The following is a 20,988-nucleotide window of genomic DNA, read 5'->3' as shown; positions in this document are numbered from 1 at the left end:
AACCAGTACTTTAATCTCTCACAATGCATGTTCTAAATGTCAATTATTTGCTAACTATGAAAAATGAAAAAGTAGATGGTTTGGACCTTATGGTTTAGTGCATTTAAAATTGAGTTAAATATACTTGTAAATTAAGAAAATAATAAGTAATAATAAAAATGGGTACATACTATTGGTAGTTTTGGTTTCATTTGAAATAGTTTGACTTCCATCAATGTATTTTAATTTACATATGAAATATTTATGTATTGCTCATTGATATATTTGTATATAGTTAACATTAAGATAAAAGGTAGAGTAATTATATTTCTGGGTCTCAGAACAGTGCCTAGTACCTAATAAGTATTTAGTCAATGATAATGGATAGACAAATAAATAAAACTGTCTCCTAGGTGGGAAATCAGGAGACTCCTGCTGTTACTGAAATTTTGCCAGTGACTTTCTATGTGACTTCACATGTGACTTTCTCTTTCAGTTTCCTAATCTATAAAATAAGATGAAAAGATCCGTTCTACATTTCTACATTGTAGCTGTTCCTTCTTTAGGAGGAAGAGAGAAAATCTGTGAGATATATGAATGTTAAGATAACCAATAAGCTATCAAAATGGAGGATACAGAGATACTTCAACAAGTTTGAGAAAAAGTGGAATAAAAAGACATTTATTTTGGGGCAGAAATAGTTATAATCTATTCATATTTTATCATCCAAATTTTATGAACTTTATGAAGACCCTGACATATTCTTATTTGATCAAGATATTTCTAAATTTTCTTTTAAATATAAGCTTTCTGATTGGCGCATGTTTCAAGGAAATAACAATTTTGTAATAAAAATTAATTATATCATCCTCAGAGAAGTATATTTTGTGAAATCTTTTGAATCTGATATCTCATAGAAATGTAGCATAATGTAAGTGACTTGGGGCCTTGGGAAAATCTCTGGTGAGTCAAATGGTACCTCTTTCCCAAGGTAAATCCTTGGTCTGCTCTTTTTTTTTTTAAGTTTTTATTTAATGAATGCATTTTTTTCATAGATACAACTTTAGAAATATAGTGGTTCTTTCCCCCATACCCACCTCCCACACCAACTCCCATCCCACCTCCCTCTTCCTCTCTCATCTCCTTCTTCATTATGATTCATTGTTAGTTTGATTTTATATACAGAGGACCAACTTCATGTTAAGCATAGATTTCAACAGTTTGCACACACACACAACATATAGAGTATAGTTTAAGAACAAGATTTGCAGTTGATTCTCATAGCATAACTCATTAAATGCACAGTGACTTCTGTTGTTCCTTTAACAATTAACACTCTTATTTATGATGGCAGTGATCTCCCGAGGCTCTTGCTCTGGGCTGCCAAGACTATGGAAGTTTTTTGTGACCGTAGATTCCATCAGTATTTGGACATGGCCATAAGCAAAGTGCATGTTCTCTCCTCCCTTCAGAGAAGAGTACATCCCTCTTTGATGGCCTCTTCTTTCCACTGAGGTCTCACAGAGATCCTCCATGTAGGATATTTTTTGCCAGAGTCTTGGCTTTCAGCCAGTACTTGGTATGCTCTTTTTCAACCTGGAATTTTTAAAAGAATGAAGGCAGTTGAAAGACAGACAGAAGGAGGAGGAGCACACTAAGAAATTAGAGTTTGAGATGAAAGCGGCATGTTTTATTCAAAGTTCAATATCCATTTATTTTGAGCATAGAGGTGTCTGTGTTGTGACTCATGCATGCTGTGAAAAAATGCCAAGTGTCTTGATAACTAATGTTAGTAAGGAAAGATTCACCAAGAGGGGGCAGAAGCTCATGAAATGCTAATTGTGGAATTCAAGTGCAGGAATCAATTTTAGCTTCTCATGTATTTGGAACATTTCAAAGGACTTAATATTTTGGTAAAAAAAAGGAATTTATGTATTTGAGAGGAATGGTAAACACTTGTCTTCCCTGCAATTTGTCTCTGAGGTTTTCTTTCTTTCTCACTACTTTAGCTTTCCTATTTTGCTTTCGTCTTGCTGCTGCACCTCATCTTCCCTCTAAGCTTTCAGATTAAACATTCCATTCCTTCACCTTTTTCTAAGTAAAATTTTGGTTGCATATGGGCTGTTTTCTATGCTAAGTACTAGATAAACAACAATAACAACAAGCAAAAAAAAAAAAAAAAAAAAAAAAAAAAAAACCTTTAGGCCAGAAAGTCTAGACTTCTTCAAAATTTTGCCTTTAACAATTGATTTTTTCAGAAGACTAAAAAGAGACACTCTGTTTTCCTTTGGTCTTCAAAGGTATGATGAATGGTACATGCTGAGAATGAATCCCAGGGCCGTTCTGTAAATTTTAAAGAATAAATACTGAGACTTGGTTGAACCATATTACCAAGAGACAACAGGCAGTTTAGTTAAATAACAGTGGATCAAGTTAATCCCTGCAGGATGACTAGGACAAATGCTGGACCCCGCCATTGTGAAATGTCTGGGAGTGAAGTCTTGGCAAGAAGTCAGTCTTGCAGAAGCATACATGTCAAACTCCTTTAGAAGGCAAATTTCTAGACATGATTTATATTTATATGAGAATAGTCTTTAAGGTTATTTAAAACTTGTTTCTTGAATGTAAATATTGATTCAGCTAATATAATTTTTTTCCTTAAATCTCAAGATAACAATGACTTCAAATGAAGGATGAATGGAACTCAAAAGGAGAAATCAGACTAGCATGGAGTATTTCAACAACTTTTGTATTTGAGCACAAAAAATGAGCTAACAAAGCCATAGACGCCTTCCATTTTTAATTCAAAAACATAAAATAATTTGACTTCATCAGACAAGGCAATTCAGTCTTACTTGGAAATCTCTAAGGCATTGCAGAGAGTCAAGGAGAGGACTTAACGTGAAGAAAAATGTGCCTAACAATTAATAAACTATTGTTAATCCATTGATTAGGATTTTTCAACATTTAAACATTTCTTGATGTTAAATACAATCTTTCTGAATAGTTACAAAAGAAATTCTGGCTCTATGTTAACAAATCTGCATTTAATGACTAAATAGATAAATTTAATATCTTTGAAAGAAACTAGCTATGGCTAATTTCATGCATTTTGTAACTGGAATATTTTGAGTCTGGTAAATGGAGTTACAGAGAATACGTTTTTTGAGAGCGATGGTGCCACTTGCTCTTTTAAATTGCTCTGCTGCATTTTTAAGAGTTTTAAAAATGGGTACTTGGTGTGCATAAAGCAGCAACTGTTGCTCATTCTGTCTTTGTCTCTACTCCAGCTAAAAGATGTTTTGAAAAGGAATACATTAGGAATATGGAGAAATACATAATGCAATGGGACTATTTTACTTTTAAAAAAAACACACAACACTTCATCCAAGCATTTTGTTTGCCATGCAGGGAAAAATTTCTCTTGCAAAGCCTTCAAGGCCACCTCTCATTGTGGCTAGTCTCCAACCTCCATCTAGGCAAATTGGCATGAATCGGAACACATGACAGAACTTTACAGAACATCCTATCCTTCATTGAACTAATATGAAGGTTTTGGTTCAAAGCAAACACAGTTGAATTTTTTTGTAAGAATGTGGCATGGCCAGCCAGTCAGGAAAAACACCTCTGCACACTAATTTTTCTTTTTTCCTATTTTTCTCTGCATCACAAAAATTTACGAAGGCCATCTCATCTGATAAGAACAGCACAATGAAGCACCAAAGTAGAAAAATTGAAACTCAAATTTGAACTGAGAGACTTCCTTCAGAAGTTTAAAATATCAAAATTCTAAAATTATGTTCCAAGCCACAGAATTGAGTATTAGGCATGTCCTTAAAACTGGATGCCAAAAAATCTTTGGAGATTTTGAAAAACATATGAATATATAATTGTTTTACAAAATTAACACACTCAAACTTATTTTTAAAGTAAGCAAAACAGTCATGTGGGCATTTTACAGTTTATTTTCTTTTTATGAATTTTTGCATTCAAATATGCATACATTAAATATTTTTAAATATACAAAAAACTATTATTTGCTATATTTGAAATATATGGACATGGGCATATTATGCATATTATATCTTTGAACATGAGACCTCATTCTGTTTAGCTCTTTAATGTTTTTCAATAACATTAAAATTTTCAGCACAAGTGTTTCTGCGAATTTTAAGAGCTTTAATTGTTATTGTAATTAGTGTCTCTCTCTCTCTCTCTGTCTTCCTGGATTTTGTGCTCTCATTCTTCTTTTTCTGCTGTAAACATTCTTTCAGGGTGCTGCTTGTGTATTGAGATTCCATCTATTTTTGTATAATGATCTTATAGCAAATCACCTTGCTAAAGTTTTATTATTTCTAGCAATATATATGGAAATCAGTCTGAATATTTATGTGATCTATCATATAAATGAATGGTAACAGTTTTTGTTCTTTTAGTATTCTTCAAATATTAATTCTTACTGTGTTGAAAAAGACTCTCCATAAAAGTAGTAATAGCAAGGTTGACTTATTTCTGATTTTAAATGGAATATATTTAATGCTTGAACATTGAGAGGATACTGGTGATAGATGCATTCTTATAAATCTTTTATCAAGCTAAGAAGTTCCCTTTGTATTCTGTTGTTTCTTTACATGTAGTGATAGTTTTATAAAATTTCCACATGTTTTAGGCAATTTTGTTCTTTTCCTTCCTTAATATATTCATATGGCTTTAATGTATTATCAAAGTTAAAGTACATTTACAATCCTATTACAAGCCCAAATTAGGCATGGTCTATTTTTTTGAAATTATTTGTATTCCATTTGAAAATGTATTGTTTAAACTTTTCCATCCTACATTTATGAATGAAATGAAGCTATGATATTCTTTGCAAAAATTGTCCTTTTGTCATTTATAAGTGATATCAGTATTTCTAATTCTCATTTCTAATTCTCAGCTGTTGAATTCATTGTGCAGAATTTGTCCAAACTAAGCTAGTGATGAATTCATTACTCCAATAGACTTTCCACACATTGACATAAAACTCAAGTTTTGTGTTTGGACCATTTGTGCGTTTTAAGGCACAAAATAGCTGATTAATTTCTTGAACTCAACATTCAGTCAACATGTATTATGTTCCTTGTGCTTTTGTAACCCATAAGGAGCCATTCATTTATGCTTATAAATGAACATCAAAAGAATTGTTATTACAGGCTTAGGTGTTGTTAATCAAATGCTGTAGGAATGTGATAAATCAAGCATATGAATATTAATCCAGTATCACTATATGAAGTAGCAACTATTTTGTTTATGTTTTTCTGTTACTTTTTTGCAGCAGTTTTGTATATGTTCCCATTCCCAGTTCCCTGACCCAGCCATTTGGGTTTCTGCTGTCATGTCTACTTTCAGATGTTTGAATGAACACCATCAAATTAGCAAAGCCTTAGTAATAGTGATGTGACTAATTCACCCAAAGATCAGAAACAATTTTTTAAAAACTTAATGGCTCTTTAGATTGTTATCATTCTTAGTTTTCACTACATCACAGTACTTGTCAAATAAATATGAATATTAGCCCTGAAAACTTTAAAATAACATCTTAGAACAAACTTAAATTACCAACCTCATAGTATCGGGAAATTGTTGAAATAGGTTAATTTTGTTCCTTTATTTATTTATTTTTGACAGGCAGAGTGGACAGTGAGAGAGACAGACATAGAGAAAGGTCTTCCTTTTCCGTTGGTTCACCCCCCAATGGCCGCTGCGGCTGGCATACTGTGCTGATCCGAAGCCAGGAGCCAGGTGCTTATCCTGGTCTTCCATGGGGTGCAGAGCCCAAGCACCTGGGCCATCCTCCACTGCACTCCCGGGCCATAGCAGAGAGCTGGACTGGAAGAGGAGAGACTGGAACAGAATCCGGAGCCCCAACCAGGACTAGAACCCGGGATGCCAGTGCCGCAGGCGGAGGATTAGCCTATTGAGCCACGGTGCCGGCTTGTTCCTCTTAATATGGAATTAAACATTTACTTGAGACAGTGGCACTGGGTTTGAAAACTTAAAAGATGTGATTCTTTGACAAATCAATGATTTCCCTGTATGGGATTACCAAGCAAAAATAAGATATGCAATATTGGGGCTTACAAAATGTATTTGCGTGAAACTCATGTTCACCTGGGCAACCTGTATATTTATTTGCTAAATCCGGCCACTTTACTCTCAGGGAGATATAAGCAGTGCGTGATTTTAAGCTAAATTAAAAAACAAATAAATTTAAGCTCACTTATCTTTATTACATCATTACTTCGAGCCATAAATGTCTGTTGTTAGTCACAAGTAAGAAAGCAATACAAGTCAATTTGGACTGTTTTGCTTGTATGCATTCTTTACATTTTCATAGTATGTTCATTCTTGGCATATGGTGTATCTTCAACATATAAAATAGATACATGTTTAAAAACAAAGAGTTGTTGGTATTTGGCCAGAATCTTCTGACCTGTCAAGAAATGGAGACTTCTTTTAATGATCTAAATTCACTTTGAGCAAGTAGCTGAAGGTGATTGTGACTTTAATAGATACATTAAAGATGGCTATGTGAAGGAATATGACAGAATTGCACAGCATAAATTACCAAGAAAATAGGCCCAGGAGCCAGGACCAGAATGATGCTAAATTAAAAGCAAGCAGAATTGTAGGTATTCTCTATTACTCCTTAATACTACCAGTCAAGACTCAAACTCCTTATTTGCCCGTTAGGGGACAGTATTGATAAATGCTGTTTCTGCTAACATATCCTCAGTTTTGGGGATTATTTTACAAGCAGAGTTAAACAAAAATTCTTAATTCCCATAAATAAACTAAAAATATTTGGAAAAAAAATGCAGGGGCCAGTGCTGTGGTGTAGCGGGTAAAGCTGCCGCCTCCCATGCTTGCATTCCATATGGGTGCTGATTCAAGCTCTGGCTGCTTCACTTCTGATCCAGCTCCTTGCTGATGGCCTGTCCCGGTTGTTGTGGCCATTTGTGAAGTGGGCCAGCAGATGGAAGATCTCTTTTTCTCTCTCTGTAACTCAGACCTTCAAATAAATAAAATAAATCTTGAAAAAAAAAAGTACCAAATATTTTTTTAAAAAAAATCTGTCTTGGAAATTAGTGTTAAAACGAATAGAAAAGTCACATAATATCCAAGCAAGATTTTTAAATGGCCATGGGCTAAATATGCAAATGATAGAATAGAATTAATTATTTCAGGTAGTAACAGAATTTGAGTAAACAGGAGGGAAGCTTTTGCTAGATTTCAATCTACTATCTGCTGATTCACTCCACAAATGGCTACAGTGGCTAGAGCTGAACCAATCCAAAGCCAGAAGCCAGGAGATTCTTATGGGTCTCCCATGTGGGTGCAGGTGCCCAAGCACTTGGGCCATCCTCCACTGCTTTCCCAGGTGTATTAACAGGGAGCTGGATCAGAAGTGGAGCAGCCAGAACTTGAACTGGCACTCATATGGGATGCCAGCATGGCAGGCTGGGGCTTTAACCTACTGTACCACAGCGCCAGCCCCCTAAGTAGGTTGTTTAAAATTGTGATTTTGTAGTAAGTCATCTACCTCCCAATAAAACTCCCCCACTCTAGATTTAATCATTATTTCTGAAGACCAAAACAATTCAAAAATTAAAAAAATATAATAACTATCAATATTAAATTTGTTGAGAAATCTGTTCTAGTGCTTTATTTTATCGTAGAGTGATGATAAGTCATAATATATTGTGCATTTCAAAAAACTAACAGCAATGATTTTTGATTAATTAACCACAAATAAATAATAATAAGTGGTTGAGGAAATATATACACTTATCTTTATTTGAAAATTACACAATGTGCACATGTATTGAAAAATTTCACAGTACTCCAATAATATATATACAATTTTTGTATCAATTAAATTTTTTTTAAAGATTTATTTATTTGAAAGTCAGAGTTACACAGAGAGAGAGGGAGAGGCAGAGAGAGAGAGAGGTCTTCCATCCACTGGTTCAGTCCCCAGTTGGCTGCAACGGCTAGAGATGTGTCGATCTGAAGCCAGGAGCCAGGAACTTCTGGGTTTCCCACATGGGTACAGGGGCTCAAGGACTTGGGCCATCTTCTACTGCTTTTCCAGGCCACAGCAGAGAGCTAGATTGGAGGTGGAGCAGCCTGGACTCGAACCGGCGCTCATATGGGATGCTGACACTGCAGGCGGTGACTTTACCCTCTATGCCACAGTGCCGGCTCCTCAATTAAAAATTTTAAAATTCTCATCCTGATGTGTAGTTAGGTTAATTTCCAAAAGAATATTTAAGATGCTTACATATTCTTAAAATATTTAAGATAAAATAGAGAGTATGTTTATTTTAACATTTTGTCTTGCTAATGTGCCTTTAATTAGAAATGAAAGACTCTTGTCAGGAAATTAAATTCCAGTCCAGTTTCAATAATTATTCATGTTGGTAGATGATGAAGCTTCAGTACTTTGAACAGCAAAATATTCTCTTTTTTCTAAAGTTTACTTTTTGATTTGCTTGAAAGGCAGAGCAACAGAGAGATGAAAACATGGAGAGACAGAAACATTTTCTTTTCACTAGTTCACTCCCCGGATGGCCAGGCTTATACCAGGATCCAGTAATTCCACCTGGGTCTTCCATCCTGGGTGATAGGATCCCAAGTTCTGGATCAAGGAGCAGGATTGGAAACAGAGCTGCCAGGACTTGAACTGGCACTCCAATATGGGATGCTGGCGTTGCAGGCAGTGGCTTGACCTGTGTGCCACTTGAGTAGCAGATTATTGTTAGGCTCTAACGTCTTATTGTTAATACTAACTATAAAACACTCCACTCTTATCATTAAGCAGTAAATGTTTCACATTCCAAATCATTCATGTACTTTAGAAATACCATTATATATATATATATACACATATATAATATACATATATACACATATATTATATACATATTATATATGCCATTGTTTATTATACATAATTCATAACAAAATATATTTGCTATGGAAAAATATATATTTTATTTTTCAGTTACTTTTTTGATGCTTTATATATTATATAATTATACATATTATATATTATATATGCTGTTATTTATATACGTAATTCATGACAAAATATATTTGCTATAGCACATATATATTTTTTATTGTCCAATTACTTTTTTCATGCTTTATATCTTTTTCTGAACTTCATGATGATTTTTTCTTCTCTGTCAATAGTGTTTTACATGAATAAAGTAAAATGCTTTAGAGATAATTATCTGCTAATATAGGGTTTATAGTTAGAGAACATTGATTATGTATTTTTTTTAAACTTTCTTGAAAGGCATAGAGACAGAGACAAACAGGGAGATAACTCTCATCACAGGTTCACTGCCCCAGAAGCTGAAGCCAGGAGCAGGGAATTCAATCTGGGTTTGCTAGGCAGGTGTCTGCAATTAAAAATTTGAGCCATTACCTGCTGCCTCCCAGGATTCACGTTAGCAGGAAGTTGGAACAGGGGACATAGCCAGAACTTAAATCAGGCCCTTTGATATGGCATGCAAGGCATCCCAGGAGGCACCTGCCCTCTTGCTTTATCTTTTAATCTAGTAGGTGCCACGGCCAATGACAATGCTGTACAAATACAAGTCAGCATCCAAATTTTTTATTAATATCTCCGAATAAGAGATAGAAGGAAAATTTTCATCATTATTTAAATCTCCAGAGGGGACATCTAAAGATCTCTCTTTGGCCCATGAGTTGATTACTAATTATATAATTAACATTTAATAAATTCCAAATACCATACTGGTCAGTACACAACTTAGTCTATCCTGAAAGGGCAGATTTGTGGTTGGAAAGTCAAGTATACATGGTACTAAATAGAACTAGGATACATTCTGAAGAAATTAAATCCTAAATAATGCAGCAGAGACAATAAAAGAAAGAGATATTTATAATGTACTTGCTGGAAAATAGAGGCAACCAGGGCAAAAAGAATTAGACAGCATGGTGGAAGGAGGCTTCACAGAGGAGGTATGCTGGGCCGACGCTGTGGTTCAGCGGGTTAAAGCCCTGGCTGCAGTGCTGACATCCCATGTGGTTGCCAGTTCAGGTCTCAGCTACTCCACTTTCAATCCAGTTCCCTGTTAATGTACCTGGGAAAGCAGCGGAGGATGGCCCAAGTGCTTGAGCCCCTGCACTCACAAGGGAGATCTGGAAGAAAGTCCTGGCTCCTGGCTTTGGATAGGCCCAGTTCTACCAGTTCTAGCCGCTTTGGCCATTTGGGGAGTGAACCAGCGGATGGAAAACTCTCTCTCTCTTTCTCTCTCTCTCTCTCTCTCTCTCTCTCCCCTCTTTCTGTGACCCTGCCTTTCAAATAAATAAAAAAAGAAAGCTTTAAAAGACATATGTAAATAAAAGGATATTTAAATGTGAAATGAATAGGAAAGTGCAATTCACTGAATAAATTCACAGCTAGTCAGAGAGCCTCAGCACCTTGGAATCATCCTAAAAGTCCATCTTTGGTTCTCACACATCCAATCGCTTGTCCTGCGTGCTGGGTTCCACCTCTCTAGTGTTACCTGCATCCAGTTATGTTTTTCCCACTTTCATGACCAACTCTCTAGGCTAAGCCCTGCAATCCCAACCAGAGTCCTAAATAGCCTTCTTACATACTCCTTGGCTCCTCTGAGCTGATTGCTCTCCCATTGGTCCTTGCAACGTTGCTGGTTAATGCTCTTGAACCAGCACAACCATAGTTCTCCCTGTTGAGTCACAGATTAAAGGCAGACTCTTCAATTCTGGAATTTTAGGCTCTCCATAGCAAGACCATAATCTCTTGCAAAGTCCATGGCCCATTGTATCTTCCATGCTAGTGAGATCTGGCACTTTAGGTGAAAGGTGAAAGGTGTATTAGCTAACTTTTGGATGCTTATCATATGTTAAGGATTTTACATGGTTTGAAGTATGTAATCCTCACAAAATTCTGTGAGGTAGTTAGTATTGTTATCCTTGTAGACAGCAGGATGACAAAAAAAAAAAAAAAAAAAAAATTCAATGACCAGAACTGAAAAAAACAAATAAGAAAGTCATTCTGCAAATTTTCTAAGGTCATGAGAGCAGAGGTCAGTGCTGTCAGGATTTGAACCTCAGCAGGCTTGTCCCAGAGCCTGCAGGTCCAGGGACTGTGTTATGCTCCTTGCCAGCTAAGTGCTGTACTACTTCTGTCCCATCCCTGTTTCTCTTCCCGAGGACGCTTCTCTCCATCATCAGTACATGTCTGCTTACAGGACCCTAGTCACCTTTTATAGCTAAAAGTCCCCTTTTCTTATGACCACACCAATGTGTCTTTTCTAGTGCTCTAAACTATTCCATAGTAGTTTCTTTGACTCTCTTCAGTAATGTCTTACATTCTACATTATATTATTCTTGTTTCTGCAATCAGCTGCCTTATGAAAAATTTTAGGCCAGCGCTGCGGCTCAATAGGCTAATTCTCTACCTGCGGCGCCTGCACACAGGGTTCTAGTCCTGGTCGGGGCGCCGGATTCTGTCCCGGTTGCCCCTCTTCCAGGCCAGCTCTCTGCTATGGCCCGGGAGTGCAGTGGAGGATGCCCAAGTGCTTGGGCCCTGCACCCGTGTGGGATCCTGGCTTTGGATCAGAGCGATGCGCTGGCTGCAGCGGCCATTGGAGAGTGAACCAACGGCAAAAGGAAGACCTTTCTCTCTGTCTCTCTCTCTCTCTGTCCACTCTGCCTGTCAAAAAAAAAAAAAAAAAATTAAGCTTCCTATCTTGTAATTTACTCATTCAACTCATTGTCGTATTTCCAGCTGAATGAACTCATCTCTTTATTTATGCAACTCCTCTTTCTGTGTTAGTCTCTGCACAATATGGAGTAAAGCAGAGTGCTCAACTTGAAGAAAAATCCTTTCATAATGCGATGAAATCGCATCAAACAATTATAGTCCAGTGGAGTTAGTGCATTACATACAGACAAATGTGGTAAAACCAGGTGAACTTCACCTACCTGAGCGTAGTGGAGGTATGACAAGAAAAAATTCTAGGAGTTAATGCTGGACATTTAATATTTATTATTGAACTCTCAGGTGAAGAACCGGATACCACAGTCTGCAATGTCATCAAATCACTTTCCTCCACATAGTAGGCGCTTTGGAAATCTGCATACAATGTAAGCAAATTAAATGGTTGCATGAATTTTTGGATTTGTCATTCTTATTTTCTGTTACCATGCAAACACAGTGAGAAGGACCATAAAGCCATTGGTTAGAAAAGACTTCATGGAAATGGAAAGTTCTAGCTTTTTGTGAAGTGGTCTGTCAAGCAGTCTCACAATTATACATCATGTTTAATAGTTTGGCAAAAGCTCTTTATTTTTTAAAGATTGCTACATAAATACATGATAGAGATCCATGCTGGGTGTACAGAAAAGAGCATTCAATGATAAATCCTAACAAGCTGAGGGGATAAAAGTATTTTAAAAACCTCGCATTTCAGGTGGACAAAAAAAGAACAGAAATGGCTTTTATTTAGTCCATTCAATAATTCAAATCCCTGGAGAACAGTTGTGATACAGTCCCCAGGCAGAAAATTTTCTTATTTTAAAAAATAATTTCATATGCCAGTGGTCTATTTCTACCACCTAATGATAGCTGAAGATCAATTCTTTCCCTGTGAGCACACAGAGTTGGCTAAATGTGGCTGTAACACAGGTGACACATGTCAATATCTGTGGAATTACACAGTATAATAAAAATAGGAAGCCAGAGTGGGCACTGCTGCTTTAACATTAAAAAAATATATAAAGCTATGAGAGAATGTGCGCTGTCTGTGATCTTTGTACCAGGGAAAGTAGGATGGGTTAAAGTTTCCAGTCTAAATGTACTTATCTACTTTAAAGAAATAATATTGGGAGCATTGAGTGTCTATAATATCGAAGGTATGTATAAAATTTTTACTTGAAAGTTATTTAAATAACTTTTTCTTTACATAGTATTAAAGAAAAAGAACAGTATTTTCCATGGCATATGCCCACATTTGTGCTTTAATCATAACAACTTCATTTTCTGAAAGATTTATTTACATAAGTACTTTCTCTGTAAATGTTACATTAGAAAAAAAATATACACATTCACATAACCTTTTAAATCAACGACTTCTGGCAAAATGAATGGAGGAGCCCAAAGAAATGTGCCAAAAGTGGTTTGGAAATGTAGTTAGTCTTAGTGCTGTTTATAAAAAATCCATTTTAACTTTGATGCCTGATTACATTGCAACACTTTTTCAAGACTCCATCTGGCACTGGAAGTGTAAAGGGAAATATGTGCTGAAAAGGGAGCTAGGAGGTGTTAAGTACATTGCCTCATGGGGCTCTTGGACTAGGCTTTTCAGGCAGAGGTACTTAGGAGTGATTAAAATCTGGTGAACTTGACCTTCCCTTTTCATTTTATGTACCGGGGGGCCTACTTTTCCAGGGTAGGCCCCCACTTCAGGACCTTTTCAGTGGATGTTAATGAGAACCAAGTTGCTGCAACATGGTGAAAGGACTTGTCACCAGGCAAACTACTTTTTCCTTTCTAAGTGCATTATTTAAAGGAGCTGATGAAACAGATTAATTGTTTTTCTTTAGGGCGCACAAAAGTCCATGAAGGTAATGCTAGGACATTAGGATCACAAGTTATATGTTTCTCAAACACTAAGGGAAACTTCAATGCTCTTTTTAAATTCTCAAATTAATTTTTATTATCAGATTTCATATTTATCAACTCATTTGGTAAATCTTTTCTTCAGTTTATCTTGTCAACAAGTACTAAAAAGTGCTTGTTTTGCTATTTAAGTGCTGGATTGTTTCATTACTTTAGAAATACAAACATGTTTAAAATTGAGAGATATATTACAAAACTTATTTCAGTCACATTCCATGTTGTCTTTCTGAGGTTAATTAAAGAAAATTCTGCCTATATTATATCGTATTTTTTTGAAACCCCAGGGGCCAAATTCTCTTCTATAGAGTGCAAGACCATCTGTTTTCATTTGTTTGGTATTTGGTTACAATTGTTTCACAGGGTATAATTTTGAATAATAATTAATAGAAGTAAATCAAATCTTTCAGAGAAATAATTCTCATATGGTGGAATAGCAAAACCAGATGAAAATATATCTACAAATATCAAGTTGATTTTCAAAGCAAGGAGTAAGGATTTTGCCTTGTGGCCTTGGTTCAGGTCAATAGGACTCATGTGGGTAAGTCTTGGCCAAGTGCTCTACAAGTGCTCTCCCCTGCAAATATCGAAGGAAACTGGAACCAGGCAAAAATGTCAGGAAAACTCAGGGGCATAAAAGAAGAAAACGTCAGAAACCCATATTTTGTAAAACTAGAATAACATGTTGTATTAAATCATTCAGCATTTTCTGGCAACGTTTTGGAGGTAAAATTTCCTACTCCAGAGTCACCATGACTAATTCTTCTACCTGCTGTTCCCTGGGTCCCTACATCCTTCCACTGGTGCTTTCTTCCTTGGCTCTACTGACTACAGCTTTCCTTTCCTGGGGAAGAATGATGAGGAGTCCAATTTTTCATTTTTCAATATGGTTGAAAATCTCATCCACATGCTGATCTCACTTGCAAATCAATGGAGCCTCAGCCCACTGAAGAAATATTTAATCAAACGCAAAGCAGCTCATGGGAAAACAACAAGGAACTGTTTTGTAATGATGTTTCAAATCCAAATGAAAAACATGATGGACAATATAGGCAAAATTGTTTGACAATGGCCACAATGTGAAAAAGTGTATTATGTCAAAAATCCATTTATTTCACTGTAACAAATGTCTGATTTAGACAAAGGGGATCATAAAAGCAGCAAGTGTTAATATTATTAAATTAACATAATTACTGTTTAGTTGCCATGTATGATTCAGCATAATTGAATAATTATTTGAGCTTTTAGTGAACAAGAAATATAAAGGATTATGATTTTTTTCTCATCCATGACTAGAAAAACATTTCCAGTATTGCAATTAGTATACTACTATATTATATTGTATGAGATTATTGATATTTTACTATAGAAATGTTATGGGTGAAATGGTGGCAGTGAAGAAATTCGCTCGGTTCTTTGTCTCACATGGAAGAATTTCCATATGGACAAGGCAAAGAGAAAAGCAAGATGTATTTAAAAGCAAGATTTATGGCACTGGCGCTGTGGTGCACTAGGTTAATCCTCCGCCTGCAGTGCCGGCATCCCATATGGGCACTGGGTTCTAGTCTTGGTTGCTCCTCTTCCAGTCCAGCTCTCTACTGTGGCCTGGGAAAGCAGTGGAGGATGGCCCAAGTGCTTGGGCCCCTGCACCCGCGTGGGAGACCAGGAGGAGGCACCTGGCTCCTGGCTTCAGATTGGCATAGTTCTGGCCTTTGCTGCCATTTGTGGGGGGGGGTGAACAATCAGATGGAAGACCTCTCTCTCTGTCTCTCTCTCTCTCTCTCTCTCACTGTCTGTAACTCTACCTCTCAAATAAATAAATAAATAAATGAATCTTTAAAAAAAATAAAAGCAAGATTTATTTAAGTCAGAGACCTCCAGTCAGAGTGGCCCGGAAAGTGGTTCCAAAAAGGCAAAACCCGACGGGGCTGGTGGTAGTGGGGTTTTTAAGCACAATTTTGGGGAAAAAAAAACTTGACAATCAGGTTGACATTTAGTTACAGGGCAAAGACAAAACCACCAAAAGACCTAATCTGTAATTTTATTTGCCAAGGGGTGGGATAGGGAACTTGTTTTTACAGTAAACTGTGAGTTCAGAAGGGTAGAATTGCCACTTACTTGTTATTCTCCTGGTAAACCTGGCAATTCCTAAGAAATGGGGCAGGCACTGTTGACCATGCAGAAGGTAACTTTTGGGGAAAGCAAGCATTTTGCACCCTACGTTTCCACCAGGACCACCCTGACTGCCTACCGCATCTGACTCCTCACAGAATGACAATCAATGCAGGAAGAATCAGATCTGTTATCTTTGGGGTGTGTGACCCACGTAGTGGTTCTTAGGACAACTGCATCTGATAATCAGTGTCTGGGTTCAAACACTGGCTTTGCTTTTCATTCCAGCCTCTTGCTAAAGCACAGCATGGAAGGTAGTGGTGATGGCTCAAGTGGTCAGGCCCTTGCAACCAATTTGGGAGACCCAGATTGAGTTCTTGGCTCCTAGTGTTGGCTTAGCCCATCCCCGGCTGTTGTGGGCATTTGAGGAGTGAACTAGTAGATGGAATATCCCTCTCTTCTCTCTGTTTCTCTCTCTCCCTCTCTCCACTTAAGTGGAGAAACACCCCTTATGCTATTATCTGTCTTTATTCTTAATAGGTAATTTCCTTTCATTTTGTATTTATGCACAACTATAATTTTGCTATAGAGATAGACTGAAGGGCTAGAAAAATGCATACAGAAAACATAAGTGACTTCTGTTCATAAGATACAAAAATCATTTGGGATTTTGAGTTCAAGTAAGAGGGAAATAATCATTTTTGTCTATAGATGTTATTTATTTTGCTCTTGCTTCTTAGACACAATTCTGTTTTGGTAACAAATAACCACTTAAAATGTGAAAACTCTATGGTGTAATCTGGCTTTCAACCACGATAAAGCAATTGAAAACATTTGGTTCTTTAAAAGCTCCACATACAAGATGAAATCATACAAACTATTCTTTCAATGTCCTACTTACTGAAGTGTAACAGAAACTCCTTTCTACCAGGAGCCAATGCAGTCTTGCATGATCTTTTCAACATTTAAGAAGAGTAATAGTTCACAAAACTGAACTACAAAATGATACTGTTGACTCTTAATGACCTTTTGGGCCGTTAAGAGAATTCCCTTAGGTTCTACAAATGCCTGAAATTATTAAAAAAAAGAAGAAAGAAAAATCTGAAATACTAAGATTGTATTATGAACTATACCTGGAAAAATGCTTCTAGCAGTCATAAAACCACTACACTATAGATAAAATAATTTTATTTAAAAAAAAGAAGAGAACATATTCCATGAATCACAGTATCTAAAAGAAATTAGGAAAAAAAGACTCACATAATTTTAAATTTTTTCTTGCATTCAGAATATGTATTTATCAGGTATATTAAAGAAACTTATTTCAAGTAACTTTTCATAAAGAGCTTGAAATTATTTGTATATAGTGCTTTTCAGTTGTAAGTGTTCCAGGAAATCAACAATGCAGTGACACTATTTTCACCTGAAACATTAAGAAGCAATTTTTCTGCTTTTTTACTTTTTAGTTTCTTCTGCTTTTTTTTTAAGGATATATCTCTTATATAAGTGTCACATATGATTGGATATATTTTCACAAGCCCCTTTAACATTTAAGTGTGCATCTCTGTTTTATTGCAGAGAATAATTTTGTCAAAAGATTTCATCAACATTTAAAACTAGAGCCCTTCTAGAAGAAATACTCCTTTGAAAATGTATTTATCTGAGGAGCAGGGGTTGGGGAGCAGGCACACGCTTGTGCGTGTGCACATACACACACACAAACACACAGAATGTCCTATCCGTTGGTTCACTTCCCAAATACCATGTCCAGGGCTGGGCTGGGGTGAGAAATGCAATCCAGGTCTCCCATGTGTGTGGCAGGGACCCAATTACTTGAGTCATCACTGCTGTCTTCCAGGATCTGCATTAGTAAGTGACTGGAGACAGGAGGCGGAGGCAGGAGTCAAACTGACACTCCTTAGGAAAGAGACCACGATGCTTAAGTGTGTTGATTGAAAATTGATATCTATTTATTTACTGCAAAGTTTTCAAGGGTATTCATTTCCTGTAATAAGAGAATGTGAAGAGAAAAAGAAACACATGTTAGCACAGTGTGGCTGGGTTTTAAAACCATTCTGTGTAATTTGAATCAATTTACTAATTGCCTAATATGACATATTGTATGATATGAGAATTGCTGGAAATCCCGATCATAAAGCTAATGTCATTGAATCATTGTAAGCAGAACCCCGTGCATTTTTGTGTTATTAACAAATATATTCAGGCCGGCACTGCGGCTCACTAGGCTAATCCTCCACCTGCGGAGCCGGCACACCGGGTTCTAGTCCCGATCGGGGCGCCGGATTCTGTACCGGTTGCTCCTCTTCCAGTCCAGCTCTCTGCTGTGGCCAGGGAGTGCAGTGGAGGATGGCCCAAGTCCTTGGGCCCTGCACCCCATGGGAGACCAGGAGAAGCACTTGGCTCCTGGCTTCGGATCAGCACGGTGCGCCACCTGCAGCAGCCACTGGGGGGTGAACCAATGGCAAAGGAAGACCTTTCTCTCTCTCTCCTCTCTCTCTGTCTCTCTCTCACTATCCACTCTGCCTGTCCAAATATATATATATATATATATATATATATATATATATATATTCAGAGGTATCTCTTCATTTTGTGTCAACTATATTTTTCCAGCTGCATCTGTCAGATCATTTGCATTCTTCAAATTCTGTGTGTCAGCTCATGACATATATATATATATATATATAGATAAGAATCATCAAATGTGAGATAAGAAATGGATTAAGAAATGCAGTAAATGACTGTTTTGCCTTTAGTTTGATGTTGTGGCATAGCAGGTTGAGCTGCTGCCTGTGATGCCACAATCTCATATGGGCACTGGATTGAGTCCCAGCAAGCTCTGCTTCCAATTCAGCTCCCTTTCAGTGTCCTGGGAAAGGCAGAGGATGGTCTAAGTGCTTGGGCCCCTGCCACACAAGTGAGAGCCCTGGATGTGACGCCTGACTCCTGGCTTTAGCTTGGCCCAACCCTGGCCTTGTGGACACTTGGGGAGTGAACCAGAGGACGGAAATATTTGCACATACAGAAAGAAAAACATACATGAAAAAAATTCATTATTCTAGAAAGAGTGATTTTAAAATAAAAATCCAAAAGAATAAATAATTATGTAATAATACATTAATTATCCTTAATACCTCTCCCTCTTTCTCTGTAGCTCTTTCAAATAAATAGATCATTTTTAAAAAATGTTGTTTATTCATTTTCATCTACTTGAAAGGCAGAGCAAGAATGATAGAAAAAGCAAGGAGAGAGAGAGAGAGAGAGAGAGAGAGAAAGAGAAAGAGAGAGTACCCTGCAATGCTAGGGCAGAATCAGATCAAAACCATGAATTCAGAACTGATTCCAAGTGTCCTACATGAGTTTCAGCGGCACAAGCATTTGAGCCATCACCTGCTGCCTCCAAGGATGCACTAACAGGAAGCTGGATTAGAAGTAGAGGTGGGATCTGATCTCAGGCACTTCCAGATGGGATGTGGGCATTCCAAGTGATGGCTTAGCCATTCCTTCCCCCTGAAATTTATTAATTTAATAAATATATAGAAGTTCCATTTGAAGAAAGCCCCATCCGACACAAGACCCTTACTCTTGACCCATTGATATTTCATTTGGTTTTACTGTGTTGGTTGCATCATAGTGAATATATATAAAATGAAAATAAAACTAATTGAATTTGGTAGAACAAGTAAAACTTAAACACAAATTCTTTCTTTTTAATTTTTTTTTTTATTTTTGAAAGGCAGAGTGGACAGTGAGAGAGAGAGACAGAGAGAAAGGTCTTCCTTTGCCGTTGGTTCACCCTCCAATGGCCGCCGCGGCTGGCGTGCTGCGGCCAGCGCATCGCGCTGATCCGAAACCAGGAGCCAGGTACTTCTCCTGGTTTCCCATGGGGTGCAGGGCCCAAGCACTTGGGCCATCCTCCACTGCACTCCCGGGCCACAGCAGAGAGCTGGCCTGGAAGAAGGGCAACCGGGACAGAATCTGGTGCCCCGACAGGGACTAGAACCCGGGGTGCTGGCGCTGCAAGGAGGAGGATTAGCCTATTAAGCCACGGCACCGGCCAACACAAATATTTTCACATTGGTCAGATTTGACTAGGACTGATCTGTGTCACAACTTTTTTTTTTTTTTTTTTTTTTTTGACAGATGGACAGTGAGAGAGACAGAGAAAGGTCTTCCTTCCTTTGGTTCACCCCCCAAATGGCCACTACGGCCTACGCGCTGTGCTGATCCGAAGCCAGGAGCCAGGTGCTTCTTCCTGGACTTCAACGTGGGTTCAGGGGCCTACGAACTTGGGCCACCCTCCACTGCCTTCCCGGCCACAGCAGAGAGCTGGACTGGAAGAGGAGCAACCAGGACTAGAACCCTGTGTCCATATGGGATGCCAGCGCTGCAGGTGGAGGTTTAACCAAGTGAGCCATGGCGCTGGCCCCATGTCACAACTTTTAACATTTACATATGTTTCTAATTCAGACACCTGAATCTTCCATACAGTGCTTAGTAAGTATTTTCTGATTCCCAACAACACCACTTGGGCTAAATATTATCGAATTTTTTTGAGCATTTATTGGTATGGGATCTGATAAATGCAAGCACACTGATGTGTAAAGAACTTGATGTATTATTCTTTTCAGAAGTGTAATTAGATAATGTAATTCTTTAAAGTCCTGGAGGCAAGGCAAATTAAAATAGGAAACAATTATGAACAATGAAGGAATTCTCTGAAGGAACAATCATTTAGCTATATCAAGTAGTCAATATTCCTCTGATTGTGTTTGAAATTGTATTTATATACCCCATCTTTTAAAAATCTCAATTATCATATACAGCTATTGACTTTTTTTTAACTTTTATTTAATGAATATAATTTCCAAAGTACGGCTTATGGATTACAATGGCTTCCCCCCCATAACTTCCCTCCCACCCGCACCCCTTCCATCTCCTGCTCCCTCTCCCCTTCCATTCACATCAAGATTCATTTTCAATTCTCTTTATATACAGAAGATCAATTTAGCATACATTAAGTAAAGATTTCAACAGTTTGCACCCACACAGAAACACAAAGTGAAAAATACTGTTTGATTACTAGTTATAGCATTAAATCACAATGTACAGCACATTAAGGACAGAGATCCTACATGAGGAGTAAGTGCACAGTG

Source organism: Oryctolagus cuniculus, chromosome 7 (genome assembly GCF_051225735.1).
Source record: "Oryctolagus cuniculus isolate XC-2025 breed Fujian yellow rabbit chromosome 7, ASM5122573v1, whole genome shotgun sequence".
Classification (NCBI taxonomy): Eukaryota; Metazoa; Chordata; class Mammalia; order Lagomorpha; family Leporidae; genus Oryctolagus; species Oryctolagus cuniculus.
This window is presented reverse-complemented; position numbering follows the sequence as displayed.